Below are 14,576 nucleotides of genomic sequence, written 5' to 3'. Positions count from 1 at the left end.
CTACTTGAATTTGTCTCTTGCCTTGAAAACTCCATGAAGGGTTGTACGTTGGCTGCAACTTGACAGCACTTTACACACACAATGTTCACCAGAGTGCTATGGGATCTTTAAAATGAAACTCAAGACGTTCCCCCCAAATTTTGCTTGTTTTGATTTATATGTGTTTTTTCCTGCTTATTTTCTTGTTTGTAGCTGAATGTCTGATGATTGGGGTCCCTCTTCTGTTAATGGTACAGTCCACAAGGCATTTACACCTAGCATATCAGCAAGCTTAGCAATAGTAACCTGAGCGTCATCTGTTTGTGGAAGTCTATAGCATAACCTGAAAACTAGTGGCACCAACACATAAGTACTTTACAAGAATATGTCTACACAGGTCTCATGGTTAGAATGTTGGACCAGTCATTCTGTCTCACCCTGATCTGTCTCACAGGGTAGTTGTCATAAGGATAAATTGGAGAATGGAGAAGCAATGATGTAAGTTGTTTTTTGTCCCCATTGTTGAGAAAATGAATAAAAGTTAGGCTTCCCTGACTGATTCTCATTGGAGGTTTCAGTTGGCAAGCAGCCAATGGTCCGCTCTAAATAAAGGCCAATCAACGTCCTTATAAATATGATATTTTGTATATAGTTCATGCAAATGATGGTATCCTGGAAGGGTCATTATTATTGGTTGATGGTTAAGCCAGAAGCAGGGTTTGTATGTATATATTGAGGGGTTCTGTTCTGCCGAATGTCTGTCTGTTCTGATTGGCAATAAAGCACGTTGTTGAGCTGGAATCATTCTGGGCTGAAATAATTCTGAGCTTCCGGCTCAATATACAATACTGGTGATGAGTATGGGATGCTAGGTGGGTAGGCAGCCCCACAGCACCCAGAGCTGAATATCACCCAGAGCTGAATCTCCTCAGGTGGGTAAGCAGCCCCGCAGCTGAGAGGTATACGACGCCCGTTGGGTAGGCAGCCCAGTGGCAAATGACGAAATCACTTACCAGGGAGGAATTGTCGCCTCTGCCACTCATGCTTGCCCCAAAAGACGGACAGTATGGCCACCAAGGGCCACTTTGAATCATTCAATGCCACTGCGGAAGATTGGGACTCCTATGGCTCACGTTTTCAATTCTACCTCATGGCCAATGAGATCTCTGGCACTGCGCGGGAGAAAGCTGCCTTCCTCAGTGCCTGTGGCCGTTCCATGTTTGAAATAGCCTGTGCCCTCATAGCCCCTGAGAAGCTTGCAGAAGTGTTGGTAGACAACATTCTTGAAAAACTCAAGGAGCATTTTGCGCCACAACCATCACCAATTGCAAGCCGCCATGCCTTCTACAAGCGGGACCAGGCACCGGGTGAAACAGTTGCTGTGTTCGTCATGGCCTTATGGAAGTTGGCCCGGCTGTGCGAGATCTCCAACTTAGAAGAAGCCTTGCGTGATCGTTTAGTGTGTGGCTTTTGCAATGACAAGCTGCAGTGGCGTCTATTCACTAAAAAAGACATTAATTTTAAAACAGTTTATGAAGAGGCCATCGCAGCCGAGGCGGTGGAGCAATCTACCAAAGACGTGTGGCAGTTGAGAAGTCCAGTGCTTCCGAGAAAAACAGAGCTGGTGTTTCAAGAGAGCATCTAAGGCGAGTCCGAAAATGAAGACGAAGTCCTTCGCACCCAAACAGCACAGCCCAAATTTCAGAGTTTGCAGAAGCACCAAGGGTCCCACTCTGCTAGTTGTGGGGGGAATCACGAACATAGGCGATGCAGATTCCGTGATGCGGAATGCTGGAGGTGCAGTAAGCAGGGCCATATCGCTCAGGCCTGTAGAGCTGTCAAACCTGGAAGCTCACCTTCCCAGTCTCCATGTCAACTGAAGGAAAAAGGGTCATTCCGGGCGGAAGAATGTCATGCCGTGGCAAGGGCACCAAGAAAACCATCGCCGTGCACACCAAGATCGGCTCAAAAGAGAAAATCCATGTCACTGTGCTACTCGAAGGGTTGCTGTGCGAGATGGAGCTGGACACAGGATCAGTGCTATCGATCATCTCCATGGCTACCTATCGCCAAGTATGCCACAAGAAGGACATTCCGAAGCCTGAGCCATGTAATGTCACCCTGACAGACTTCCAGGGTTGGCGGGTACCTGTAGCTGGAACCGGCCCAGTCCGGGCCACGTACAAGAACTTCCAGGGCCCCCTCCATCTCATTGTTGTCAAGAGGCACCTCACTAGCCTCCTTGGACTTGATTGGTTCGAGGCGTTGGGCATCCAAGTCACCAGAGTCCAACAAATCGGCCACTCTGATGTAGAGGCAGTCTGTGCGGAGTTTCCAGCTGTCTTTGACAGATCATTGGGGTGCTACACCGGACCTCCAGTGTCGTTCGACCTTGACCCTTCATTTCAGCCAATCCAACTCAAGGCAAGAAGAGTCCCCTTCTTAGTCAAGCCATGCATCAATGAAGAATTGGAGCACCTGCTAGCCCAAGAGGTCCTCTAGCCCGTCTCTCATGCCAGATGGGAAACGCCAATTGTAACGCCCATCAAGGCCAACAGGGCAGTGCGCATTTGTGCAGATTACAAGTGTACTATGAACAAGGAGCTCCAGCAGCACGCGTATCCAGTGCCTGTGGTCAGCCACCTCCTGGCATCTCTAGCAGGGGGAATGACTTTTGCAAAAATCGACCTGGCACAGGCCTATCAACAGCTTCCAGTGGACAACGCCACCGCAGAAGCCCAGACCATCGTAACACATCGCGGTGCCTTCAAAGTAAAGAGGCTGCAATTCGGAGTCAGTGTAGCCCCTGGCATTTTCCAGGGACTGATGGAAGGCTTGCTTAGAGGGATTCCTGGCATCATTCCCTACTTTGATGATGTCCTCATAGTGGGAGCATCCTCCGCCGAGCTCGCTGACCGCTTCTGAGAAGTCCTCCGCTGTCTCCAAGATGCCGGGCTAAAGGTAAAAAAAGAGAAATGCCAGTTCAGAGTTCTGCATGTAGAGTTCCTCGGGATCCTTATCGACGCCGATGGCATCCACCCAACAGACAGTAAAGTGCTGGTGATCACTAAAGCGCTACCTCCACATTCAAAGAAGGAGTTGCAAGCCTTCTTGGGGCTCCTCAATTTCTATCATGCTTTCCTGCCTCATAAGGCATTGATAGCGGAGCCTCTTCATCGTTTGCTGGAGAAAAATGTTCCCTGGGCTTGGGGCAAGAAGCACGCCCTTGCATTTGCCGCTATCAAGGAGCTCCTGTCCTCCAACTCTGTCCGCATGCACTTTGATGAAGGAAAGCCGCTCATCCTCGCCAGCGACACTTCGCCTTACAGAATTGGTGCCGTCCTGAGTCACCACTTGCCAGATGGGCAGGAGATCCCCATCGCGTACTTTTCAAGGACTCTCTCCAAAGCGGAGCACAACTATGCTCACATTGACAAGGAGGCTCTGGCCTTAGTCGCTGGAGTGAAGAAGTTTCATGATTATATCTATGGCAGGCATTTTGAGATTGCTACTGACTACAAACCTCTTTTAGGCCTCTTCGCAGCTGACCAACAAACGCCTCAAGTCATGTCTCCTCGAATGCTGCGCTGGTCGGTCTTCCTGTCAGCCTACGACTACCTGCTCTCCTACCATCCTGGCAAGGCCATTGGACACACAGACGCCCTTAGCTGCCTTCCACTGCCGGAGCCTGTTACCGACCCCTTGCCTGCTCATAGGGTCATGCAACTCGAAGAGCTGCTGCAGCCGCCCCTCCTTGCTTTGGACATCGCTGCCTGCTCTGCCAAGGTCCCCACCATGTCCTGGGTTCTCAAATGGGTGTGGAGGGGGTGGTCTGCCGGCAGAATGGGCTCTGAATTGTGCACAGCACAAGTTGTCTGTGCATAAGGGATGTCTCCCATGGGATAGTTGGGTTGTGATTCCTCCCAAGCTGTGGAAATGGGTGCTTGAGGCACTTCATGTCAGGCACCCCAGCATTGTAAGATGAAGGCTCTGGCCAGAAGCTACGTTTGGTGGCCGGGATTGGACTCTGCTATTGAGGATTGGGTCCGAACATGCCAGCCCTGCCAGGAGTCTCGCCCAGAGATGCCTCAAGCACCGGTCCAGGCATGGGAGACAATGCGGACACTGTGGTTGCGGCTCCACATCGACTTTGTGGGACCATTTCAGGGGCGCACATTCCTGATCGTGGTGGACTCTTACTCTAAATGGCTGGAAGTCATCCCCGTTTCTGCAATGACCTCTACCAGCGTCATTCATGCAATCAGGTGCCAGATTGCTACACATGGCAGTCCCGTCACTATCGTGACTGACAACGGCACGTAGTTCACTTCAAGGGAGTTCCAGCAGTTCCTTGATAGCAATGCCATCTGGCATGATACGTTGGCACCATTCCATCCATCCACCAATGGGCAGACAGAGAAGATGGTGCGAATGGCCAGGGAATCACTGCGCAGACTAGATAACAGGGACCTGAACCTGCGGCTGATGGAACTTGTTTTGAGGCAGCATATCACTCCGCCTGCCATCACCGGTCAGAGCCCAGCCGAACTGCTTATGGGACGGCGGCTGATGACGCTACTTGACCGCTTGCACCCCAAATGTCAAGAGGGAGTCCGGGGCCTCTGAGGAGCCTCGGAGGTTCCAAGAAGATGACCTTGTGTATGCACAGAACTACGGAAGCAGGCCTGTGTGGTTCCCAGCGACCATCTCCCGTCCCACAGGGCCACTGTCTTACGAAGTGGCTGACTCCACTGGCAAGGTCTACCACTGGCACGTAGACCAGCTTCGATGGTGATGGCCGGAGCAAGAACAGGAGCCACGTATGGTACTTGCCCCTGCTGTTGCTGCCACCGCGGACAACAGGACTGTTCCAGCTGGGGCAACCGAGAGTCAAGGAGTAGCCCCGGGAAGGACCAATCTGAACCTGCTGCCTACAGAGGGCAGAGCTGAAGCTGATGGAAGCAACGAGAAAGCCGTTGCTGAGAGAAGGGAGCCCATGACAGACTGTTGGCTGCCAGCTAGTGAGCCTGAAACTCCCTGGGAGTTACAGAGGACTCAAAGGACTCGGAACCCCCCGAGTCACTTACGGGACTTTGTCTGCAATGGATTGTCCCAAGCTTAGGGGGGAGGGGTGTTATGTACTGGCTTTAGCTTGAATAAAAGTTAGGCTTCCCTGACTCTGATTCTCATTATCTTCTGATTGGCTCTAAATAAAGGCCAATCAACATCCTTATAAATATGATATTTTGTATATAGTTCATGCAAATGATGGTATCCTGGAAGGGTCGTTATTATTGATTGATGGTTAAGCCAGGGTAAGGGTTTGTATTGAGGGGTTCTGTTCTGCCGAATGTCTGTCTGTTCTGATTGGCAATAAAGCAAGTTGTTGAGCTGGAATCACTCTGGGTTGAAATAATTCTGAGCTCCAGGCTCAATATACAATAAGTGGGGTATAAATAATGGGTTTTTTTGGTTGGGGATTGAATGCATTAATTGAATGTTTCCCAGAGCCTACCTGAGGCAGCATACAAAATAAAAGATCATCCTCTTAATTAAAAATCTGGGTGAACAGAAACCTTTTTATCTGGCATCTGGTACTTGAAGAATCATCTCTTCTCATATTGTCCAGCCTGGCAGTTAAGATCTACCTCATAAGCCCTGCCCCCACTTTCAGAAAGGCCTTTTTCAGTAGCAGCTCCTAGTTTATGGAATGCCCTTTGAGGATTGCCTGGTGCCTACATTGATTTCTTTTAGGTGCCAGGCCAAATAGTTGCCGTTCACCCAGATTTTAAGAATGAAGGTGACCGTTTATCACTAGAGATGGGCACAAACCAAAATATGAACCAAAGTTCATGATGAACTGGGCCGGTTCGTGGTTCGTGAACCAGTGGTTCATCAGATCCCATTTTTGTCGAACTGCCATGACCTTTAGGCTGGTTCGTTTGATTCATTTTTTGGTTTGTCACTGTAGACAGCCTGGTGTCGATCAATCAGTTTCATAGGCAACAGGGGATGGACTTCCTGCAGACCTTCTGATGACCAGAAATGGCCTTCTGCTGGCCTGGAAGTGACCTTCTCCTGGCCTGGAAGTGACAATTTGCTGACCTAGATGTGACATTTTCATGAACCAAACAAACCTGTTCGCGAACCAGGGCAGGTTTGTGAAAGTTCGTGGTTCGTGAAATGGGTTGGTTTTTTTCCGGTTCATGCCCATCTCTATTTAACACTATTTATAGTCTGGAATCTGTTATTTTAAGATGCCAGTGTTCTGTTTTTATGGTTTATGCTTTTATGTGGGGCTGGGTTTTTATTTAATATCTTTTATTATTTTGTTTTTATTATTTTTATTTTGTAAACTGCCTTGGGCAGGTTCCTGGATAGGCAGCATAAAATTTTTCCAGGCAGGCAGGCAGGCAGGCAGGCAGGCAAACAAACAAACAAACAAACAAATGTCAGTATCTCCAGAAGAGTACCATAGTCCCGAGAGACATACTTGCCCTGTCACTTTCTTGCCAAAGATCATCAGTCAGGGTGACCAAGGCCATTTCTGTACCAAGCCCAGTCTAGAATCCAGACTGAAATAGGTCTAGATAATCCATCTCCTCCAAGATTGCTTGAAACGGTGTGGCCATCACTTGCTTAAGCACCTTGCCCTAAAATGGAATGTTGGCTACCATGTGGTAGTTCTCCAAGTCAGTGGGATCCAGGGATGCCTTCTTCAGGAGGGGTTGCATGACCCCCCCCCCTCTTTCAAAGCATTGGAACTACATCCTTCTGCATGGAGGGGTTTATTACCTCCCAGAGTCAGGGCCAATGTATTTTCTAATGTAACTTAAAGAAGCACTTTCTAGATTTTGTAACAAAGAATAACTTAAGTTAAGCAGCCAGATGGTTTAATCACCAAAATCTAGTCCCTATGCATATAGTCAGACATACATTTGTTCTAGTTTGATCCCTATATATACCCCAAAGGACACTTTGTTCTACACACAAAAAACTTTTGGTGGTCCCCAGTCCTAGGGAGGCTCGCCTGGCCTCAACCAGAGCCAGGGCCTTTTCGGTCCTGGCACTGGCCTTGTGGAACTCTCTGTCTGATGAAACCAGGGCCCGGCAGGATTTATTATCCTTCCGCCGGGCCTGTAAGACAGAGATGTTCCACCAGGCGTATGGCAGAAGCTAGTCTGGGCCCCCGCAGGCCATACTTGACTTGACTTGAAAAGATCTGTCCACCACCCTACATATATCTATAGATATGGATATATGGGCCATGTATGAAATGAAGTAACTCTTCCATCTGAGGAGACGTTTTTATTGTATGTAGTGTTTTAAATTTTATTGTAATGTTTTTATCTGCTTTTATGTGTTTTTATGTAAATTAAAATGTTGTGCTCTGCCCTGAGCCCGCTTGGCGGGGAGGGTGGACTAAAAATCGAATATAATTAATAAAATAATAAATAATAATAGTTTCTCTGGGGACAAAATGCACAGTTTGGTAAAGGAGGAATTTTCCACGTGGCTCTTGTCATGAACTGGCCATTGGCTGCTTCCACACACATTGCATAATGCACTTTCAATGCTCTTTAGTGAACATTTGGAACTGGGTTTTCATGTGTGGAACAAAAAATCCACTTCCAAAGGATGGCTAAAATGCAGTGAAAGTATATTATCTGTGTGTGGAAACAGCCATTATCTGCTGAGGTTTATACTGACAGACAATCAGAATCTCTGCAAGTATGGGGCACTGGTTAGGAGCGTCCATCTCAGGAGGCTGCTGGATTTGGATAGTTTTCTGACCTCTCTTGGGGATTTTCAAGTTTAGCAAGGTTGGTGTTCCTGTTGAAACCTTGGTCAATCTATGGAGAACATAGATGTGTTTTATGAATTATTATAATGCTTCTTTGTTTCTTTCTGTAGTTGGGAGTATGAAATATATTGTGATATATATGTTGTGTTATATTTTGAAAAAAAAACCTAAATAAAAAACTTCAGATAAAGTGGTATTTAATCCCCTTGAGGTTGAAATATATTTATGGTTTGAACGGAGCTGATGTCCAACTGCTGATGTAATGAACACATGTTCTGGAAATGCTCATTAATTACATCATTCTTGAAACAGATTAGTAAAAGATATTACTGGGTATGTAACACCATTGAAACCTAATGTGCTTCTGTTACAGTTGCTTTGAAAATTATACTGGGGTAGATGATACAGAACTGGTTATATCATTGACTGCAGCAAGTGTGTGTTTAGTAAGCACTTGGAAATTAAAGAATCTACCATCAATAAATATAAAAGCATCGGGCACTCTTGAGTGAAATATTTGTCATGATCGGGTAGTTTTCTGGTGGAGTGTTTCTGGGTTGGAGTCGAAATTGATTATTTTTTTCCCCCATTCTCATGATTTTTGTGGCTGTCTTTTCAATGGGGAAAGGGAGGGGGACCAATTGGAGGTTCTGGGGCAGATATTTTTGCACTTAATGGCGTCAAAATCACACAGAGTACAATCCGCCCCCTACTCTAAGGAATCCCTAAGTTTCAAGTCAATTGAACAAAGGGAGGCAATTTTACAGACCCCCAAAGTAAATCTCTCTCTGCACTAAGTTCTCTGTACTAGTTCCTAAAATGGCTGCTAAGCATCAACCAGAAAGAGAGCTCCAACTAGCCACCAGCACTGAAAAAAACAAAGCCCTGTCTTTATTCATTTCATTCCCTACTTTTACAATTACTACAAGTATTTTTTTCTTTTACTTTCCCACTGAAAACTGCATTTTCCTTCCTTCCTTATGGTTTGTTGTTTGTTTCCTTTCAGAAAGTGAAGAAGGCTTCCATTGCAGGATCTGCCCTCCCCAGCCATCATTGCACTTTCATTATTCCCTTCTGTGTATGGGGGAGGGAGATTGGAGTCATTGGTTTTCAACCAATGTCACCAAAATTGCAGCAGAGTATCTTCTCCCTGTCCTTCAATCCCCCCAAGAATTCTATAGTCCCCTGAGTAAACTCCCCCCCCCCCACACTATTAGTCTTTTCTATAGGGTTGCCAGATCCTCTTACCATCCTGGTGGGAGGGGTGAGGAACCTGGCACTCACTTGTGGTTTTTTTTAATATTTTTTTTATTGGATTAGATTATAATATCATTCAACACATACATTACCCCCTTATAAGTCTATTTCTAACCCCCTCCCTTTCCTCCCCCCTTTTTAGTTGACTTCCAACAGTTTTCCAACCCTTAGTCTATCTTATTACTTAATTACTTAGTATCTCATATATTCTATTAAACACACTTAATACTCTTTTCTCTAAGCTTGTTAAATCTCTGCTAAGAATATCTCTGTAATAGAAGTTTCCCTTTAAATACCTCATTTAAACCATATATTCTACATAAGATAATGCAAGCATAATAATATATATTAGCAATCAAGATATTAAAAATATAACATTGTATCCATTTACTTTCCATTTACTTTAACTCTTTACTTTCCACAATCATCCTGATTCTGATATTAGCTTAGACTCTAATATTCTATTACACACCCATCTTTTACTATTTCTTATTCTAAGCATACTTTAAGTCTATAAGGTAACTGTTATACTCAAATATCCATTATATACTCTTTACTTAAGCTATATATTGTAAATAATATCTAACTAGCTTAATCTTATATATCCATAGTAAAACATCTATTATTTCATACTCTATAATTTTTAATTTTATCATAACCCCAATGGTAGCTTAGATTTTAATAATTAAATTCCCCCTTTCCCGGTAAAGTCACTTCTCTCTTCTTCTATTACATTTCAGTAATTCTCAAACTGCCACAGTTCCCCTTTCACGTCCCATTTTTTTTCTAGATATTGTTTCAATTTCTCCCAATCTGCATTAAATTGTCCTGGATCAAGATCTTTAATTTTTCTTGTCATTTTGTCCATCTCAGCCATGTACAGCAATTTGTAGATCCAATCTTCTGTAGTTGGTATTTCTTGTACTTTCCATTTCTGCGCATATAAAAGTCTTGCTGCTGTAATCATGTAAAATAACAATGTTCTATACTGCATTGGAACATCTTCCATTCCCAAGTTCAGTAGCAGCAATTCTGGGTTCTTATTTATTTGGGTTTGCAAAACCTCATTAATTACTTCAATTATATCTCCCCAGTATTGCTTCGCTACCTCACAAGTCCACCACATGTGGTATAATGATCCTTCATGTTTTTTACATTTCCAGCATTTATTCGACATATTAATATTTCCTAGCGCAATTTTCTTTGGTGTCAAGTACCAACGATAAATCATTTTATAGACATTCTCTTTAATACTTGTACATGTCGTAATCTTCAAAGTCATTTTCCACAGGTATTCCCATGCCTCCATTGTTATTTCTTTCCCTGGCATCGTGTAATGATGTCACTTCTGGGAGTGATGTCATTGCACAGGCCATGGGAATGCTCCGTTTTGGGCCCAAATCAGCCTGGCTCAAAGTGCAGGAGCAGTCCTGCACCCTGCACAGTGATGTCACTCGTGGAAGTGACTTTGTTGTATTGTGCTTCGGAGGGTCTCCTGAGAAGTCAATTCTCCTGCCTTTTCCCCTCGCCAGCCAGGTGAGTGGTGGTGGGGGCATGGAGGGTATGAGCGGGGATCCCCTGCTCCCATTGGCGGAAAAGCAACCCTACTTTTCTACTTTCACAATAAAAAAGTCTCTCTCCAGCCTACAAGGAGGGGTGAAGAGGAAGGCAGGGGGAGAGAGAATGGCAGCTCTCTTTGAGATTGGCTGGGAGTGCTCTTTGCTCCTTGCAATGATCTGGTTGGAAGTGAGAAATTCAGTACCTATTCAAAATGAAATGCGAGCTCATGCTGCATTGATAAGCGTTAGAAGTTGGGGAGAGGAACAGATTTCGTGAGGGAGGGGTTTTGTGACTACCAAGCAGCTAGGACTAGCATTTCCATTACAGAGTCACAACTAAGAACCGGAAACAGTTACCTTCGTAATTTTTATGGCTTATGATTTTCATTATGTACATCCCTACTCCTGAATAAAAAGGAATGAGAAGTATCTTGGTCAAACAGATTTGTAAAAATTTGGATTTTGTTTATAGAGCATTGGAACACAACGTTTTCTAATTATGTAAGAACTTATATATTATTTTCTCCACAATAAAAATAAATTTTAAAAAGTATTAGGCTGTTAAGTGTTTCAAGCAAGATTGTCCTCTCCATCTTCCACCCAGCATCACTGATTGACAAACATGAGAATGTTACCTAAGAAATAACTTAGGAAACATATCTTAGCAACAAATATTTCTTCTTCGTTTTATGTCACCCTTTTCCAACTGAGAGATTAAATATGGCTCTAACTTCAAGGCATAGCGGGCATGATGGCAAAATTAATCATCCCATCATAAACACATCAGAAAGAGATGGGTGGAGCAGGAAATAGGTGTTACTTCTTCATAGTTAGCACAGCTCTGGAATGTCTCCAATGTAAAAAAAAAATCATATTCAGTAAGTCTGGGGAAGAAAGTAAAACGATCATATAGTATTTTAAAGATAATTCCTTTTCTCTTGTACTTTTTGAAGTTTTTTGTTTGAATATATTACATTGTCTCATAACTTAAATATTGTTTAAAAATTAAAAATCAATTGATGACTCTGTTTTGAAAGTCTAAGTGATTTGTTTTGAAACACAGCAATACAAAGTATTTTAGAGACATTGATATTTGTTATCTAGGGGAGAATTATCTATTGCTTAAAAGACAATCATATTGAGTAACAAACGCACAGAATTTGGATCTATTGCCACCCTTACCTCTATGGCCACCTACACAGGAATTTCTTTCCATTCTGGTCTGCTGCTTTAATGTCAAAATGGAAGATCTGGAGAAGTTATATGAAGAAAGTAGACGTTACAGGAATCCCATCCCAGCATTACAAATATGGAATGGATTTTCCATAAAGGTCTCTGGGAACAGATAGAATACTCTGGGAGTGGAATAATAGCCCCCAGAGTGCAATGACTGTCCCTAGCTATAGAGTTTGTGCTCCAGGACCAGAGGAACAGGTTTCAGACTGGAATGACAGTCCGTGGAATAGGCTCAGTGCTCTGGGACTGGAAGGACAGCCCCCAGAGTGCAGTGCAATGACAGCCCCTGGGAGTAGAACAAGTGTTCTGGGACTGGAATGACAACTCCCAGAGTGCAATGTCAGCCCCTCGGAGCAGAATCTGTGCTCTGGGAAGGAATGACAGGTTGCACAGTGGAATGACAGCCCCTGGTAGTAGTAGAAGCATCCTTGGAGTAGAATTACAGGCACCACAATGGAATGACAACCCCTGGGAGTAGCAGAAGTGTTCTTGGACTGGAATGACAGCACCAGAGTGGAATGACAGCCCCTAGAAACAAAACCTGTGCTCAGAGACTGGAATGACAGGTCAAAGAGTGGGACGACTGTTTCTGGGAATAGGGTCAGGGCTCTGGGACTGGAATGACACCCCCTGTCATTCCACACCCACTACCATTCCAGTCCCAGACCACTGATTCTTCTCCCAGGGACTGTCATTCCACTCTGGGGCCTCTGTTGATAGATCAAGATGGGTAGCCATGTTTATCTGTAGCAGTAGAAAAAAGCAAGAGTCCATTAGCACCTATAAGACTAACAACATTTCTGGTAGGGTATGAGCTTTCATGAGCCATAGCTCACTTCTTCACTACTGGACTCTTGCTCTTTTTTTGTGTTGTAATGCATTTCAATGAAGCCCATGCAAGTAAATTGGCATTCCTGGCTCCCATTTTCTCCAATAGGCTTTCAAGACTCTCCCATTATTTCCAATGGGCAATCCTGTCATTCCTTTTAGTACATCCCTTTCCTCCTCCCTGGATGGCATCAATTCTACTTCTCGCCTTTCCGCAGGCTTTTTTTTTTAGGGGGGTGCTGCTTTTGGTGGCTGGTTGTGTGTGCAGAGCCACAGAGAAAGGAGGAAGTGAGGTGAGACACACACAATTCCCTTTCAGTCCCTGTGCGACAGGTAGGAGCAAATCACTGTTGTTGGGTTTAAAGTTGTTGTTTTAAATTCTATTACTTTCCTTCCTCCTTCCCCCTTCTCCCTTTTGCTCTCCCTCCACCTTCCTCTCCTCTGATCTCAATGCTGCTCCCCCCTTCATTCCAGCAGAGCAGCACCCTCACTGCTCCCCTTCTTTATCACCTCCCTTCTCTCATCCCCTAGTTTCCATATATCACTCCCACCTTCCCCCTCTCCCCCAAAAGTTTATTTCAATATTTATGCACCACATGCTTAGCTGTCAGCTGCTGCTCACTTCAAACCCAAGGGTGGGGGGGAGAAGGATGAGCATGGAGGGTAGTTCCCAAAAGGGATCTCTGACAAAGCTGATCAAGCGGGCCCTGTAAGAGAAGCCCTCCTTCTACTGCCAAGAGTCTCTGGGTTCAGAGAAAGGTGGGAAGAAAGAGAGAGGAAAACTTTCACACACACACACACATATTAAAAAATTTAAAATTTAAAATTAAAATTAAGAAATAAAAATTAAAAATGTAAAAAGTTTCAAGTTTTGTGCTTTTCATTTTTCCTACATTTCTTCTGTTTTTAAAAATTGGTTAGCGGGGGTGGGGGGGTGCAAGTAGGTATCTTGCCTCAGGCGCCAGAAACCCTGGCACCATCCCTGGTTCCCCGTAAGTACAACGAATAATGGTTTCATGTGAAAATGCCTATTGATGGATGATAAATATACATTGTTCTCACTGAATAAACTTTCCAAGACAGTACCACAAGAAACCAAGAATTATAAGGTAATCATACAGGGCCATTTTCAAATGTTTTTCTGCCACTACATTCCAGGGGTCTTGTCTTCATGCAATTGAACATTACCAGTTCATTCTTAAAGATAAGAGGTTTCACTGTTTGTTTGGATCAACTAGAACTAAAGAAATGTGAAGGTATTCAGCACAAGTCTCTTACACATGCTGAGAGCAGAATGTGAGGGGGTAGATCTGGCAACTGCCTGAGCAGCGCCAGGTTGGTGGCGGAGGTAGGCACGCATGCATTACAGAGTCTTCCTCTGCTAACACTTTCATCACATGCGCTTGCTCTTCAGTGTGTTTGCTTCTTCCTATGAAGCAATACAGTTTTCTTCCTATGAAGGAATACCATGCACAACTTTATCTTGTCTCCTCGTAATAACCTTTTCCCCCTACATGGATATGGATTTTGAATGAATCTAAATATGGAAAAGGAGAAATTACCCTTGTGAGGAGCAAAAGAGAGGTCACAGATATGAAAGTGTTGGACACCCTAACCAAAGAACACATTTTAAACATACTTCATCTGATTTTTCTCAGATTTCTCTGAATTTTGCCCATCACTAGAGTTTCCTAATCTCAAATTTAATATCCCTTCGGCACCTCTTCTTTTATGATAAATAGAGTTAACAGGCTGTAAAATACTTTGAAAACTGCCCTATATGATTCCACTCAACTATAGTTCCTGGCGGGAATTTTCTGGAAAGCCTAGACAAGAAGGATAACTTGTCAACACTTCTCTACACATCAGTTCCTCTAGCACTGTATTTTCTCCATTGGCAGATGACACTCTGT

At 44.3% G+C, this 14,576-nt stretch overlaps 1 pseudogene; it reads left to right on the top strand.

Annotated features, from left to right (window-relative positions):
* Nucleotides 1-1,045: 1,045 nt before the first annotated feature.
* On the top strand, nt 1,046-4,774 carry LOC129334540 (uncharacterized protein K02A2.6-like; annotated as a pseudogene).
* The last annotated feature ends 9,802 nt before the right edge of the window (nt 4,775-14,576 follow it).

The sequence above is a fragment of the Eublepharis macularius genome, chromosome 8, assembly GCF_028583425.1.
Source record: "Eublepharis macularius isolate TG4126 chromosome 8, MPM_Emac_v1.0, whole genome shotgun sequence".
Classification (NCBI taxonomy): Eukaryota; Metazoa; Chordata; class Lepidosauria; order Squamata; family Eublepharidae; genus Eublepharis; species Eublepharis macularius.
This window is presented reverse-complemented; position numbering and strand designations above follow the sequence as displayed.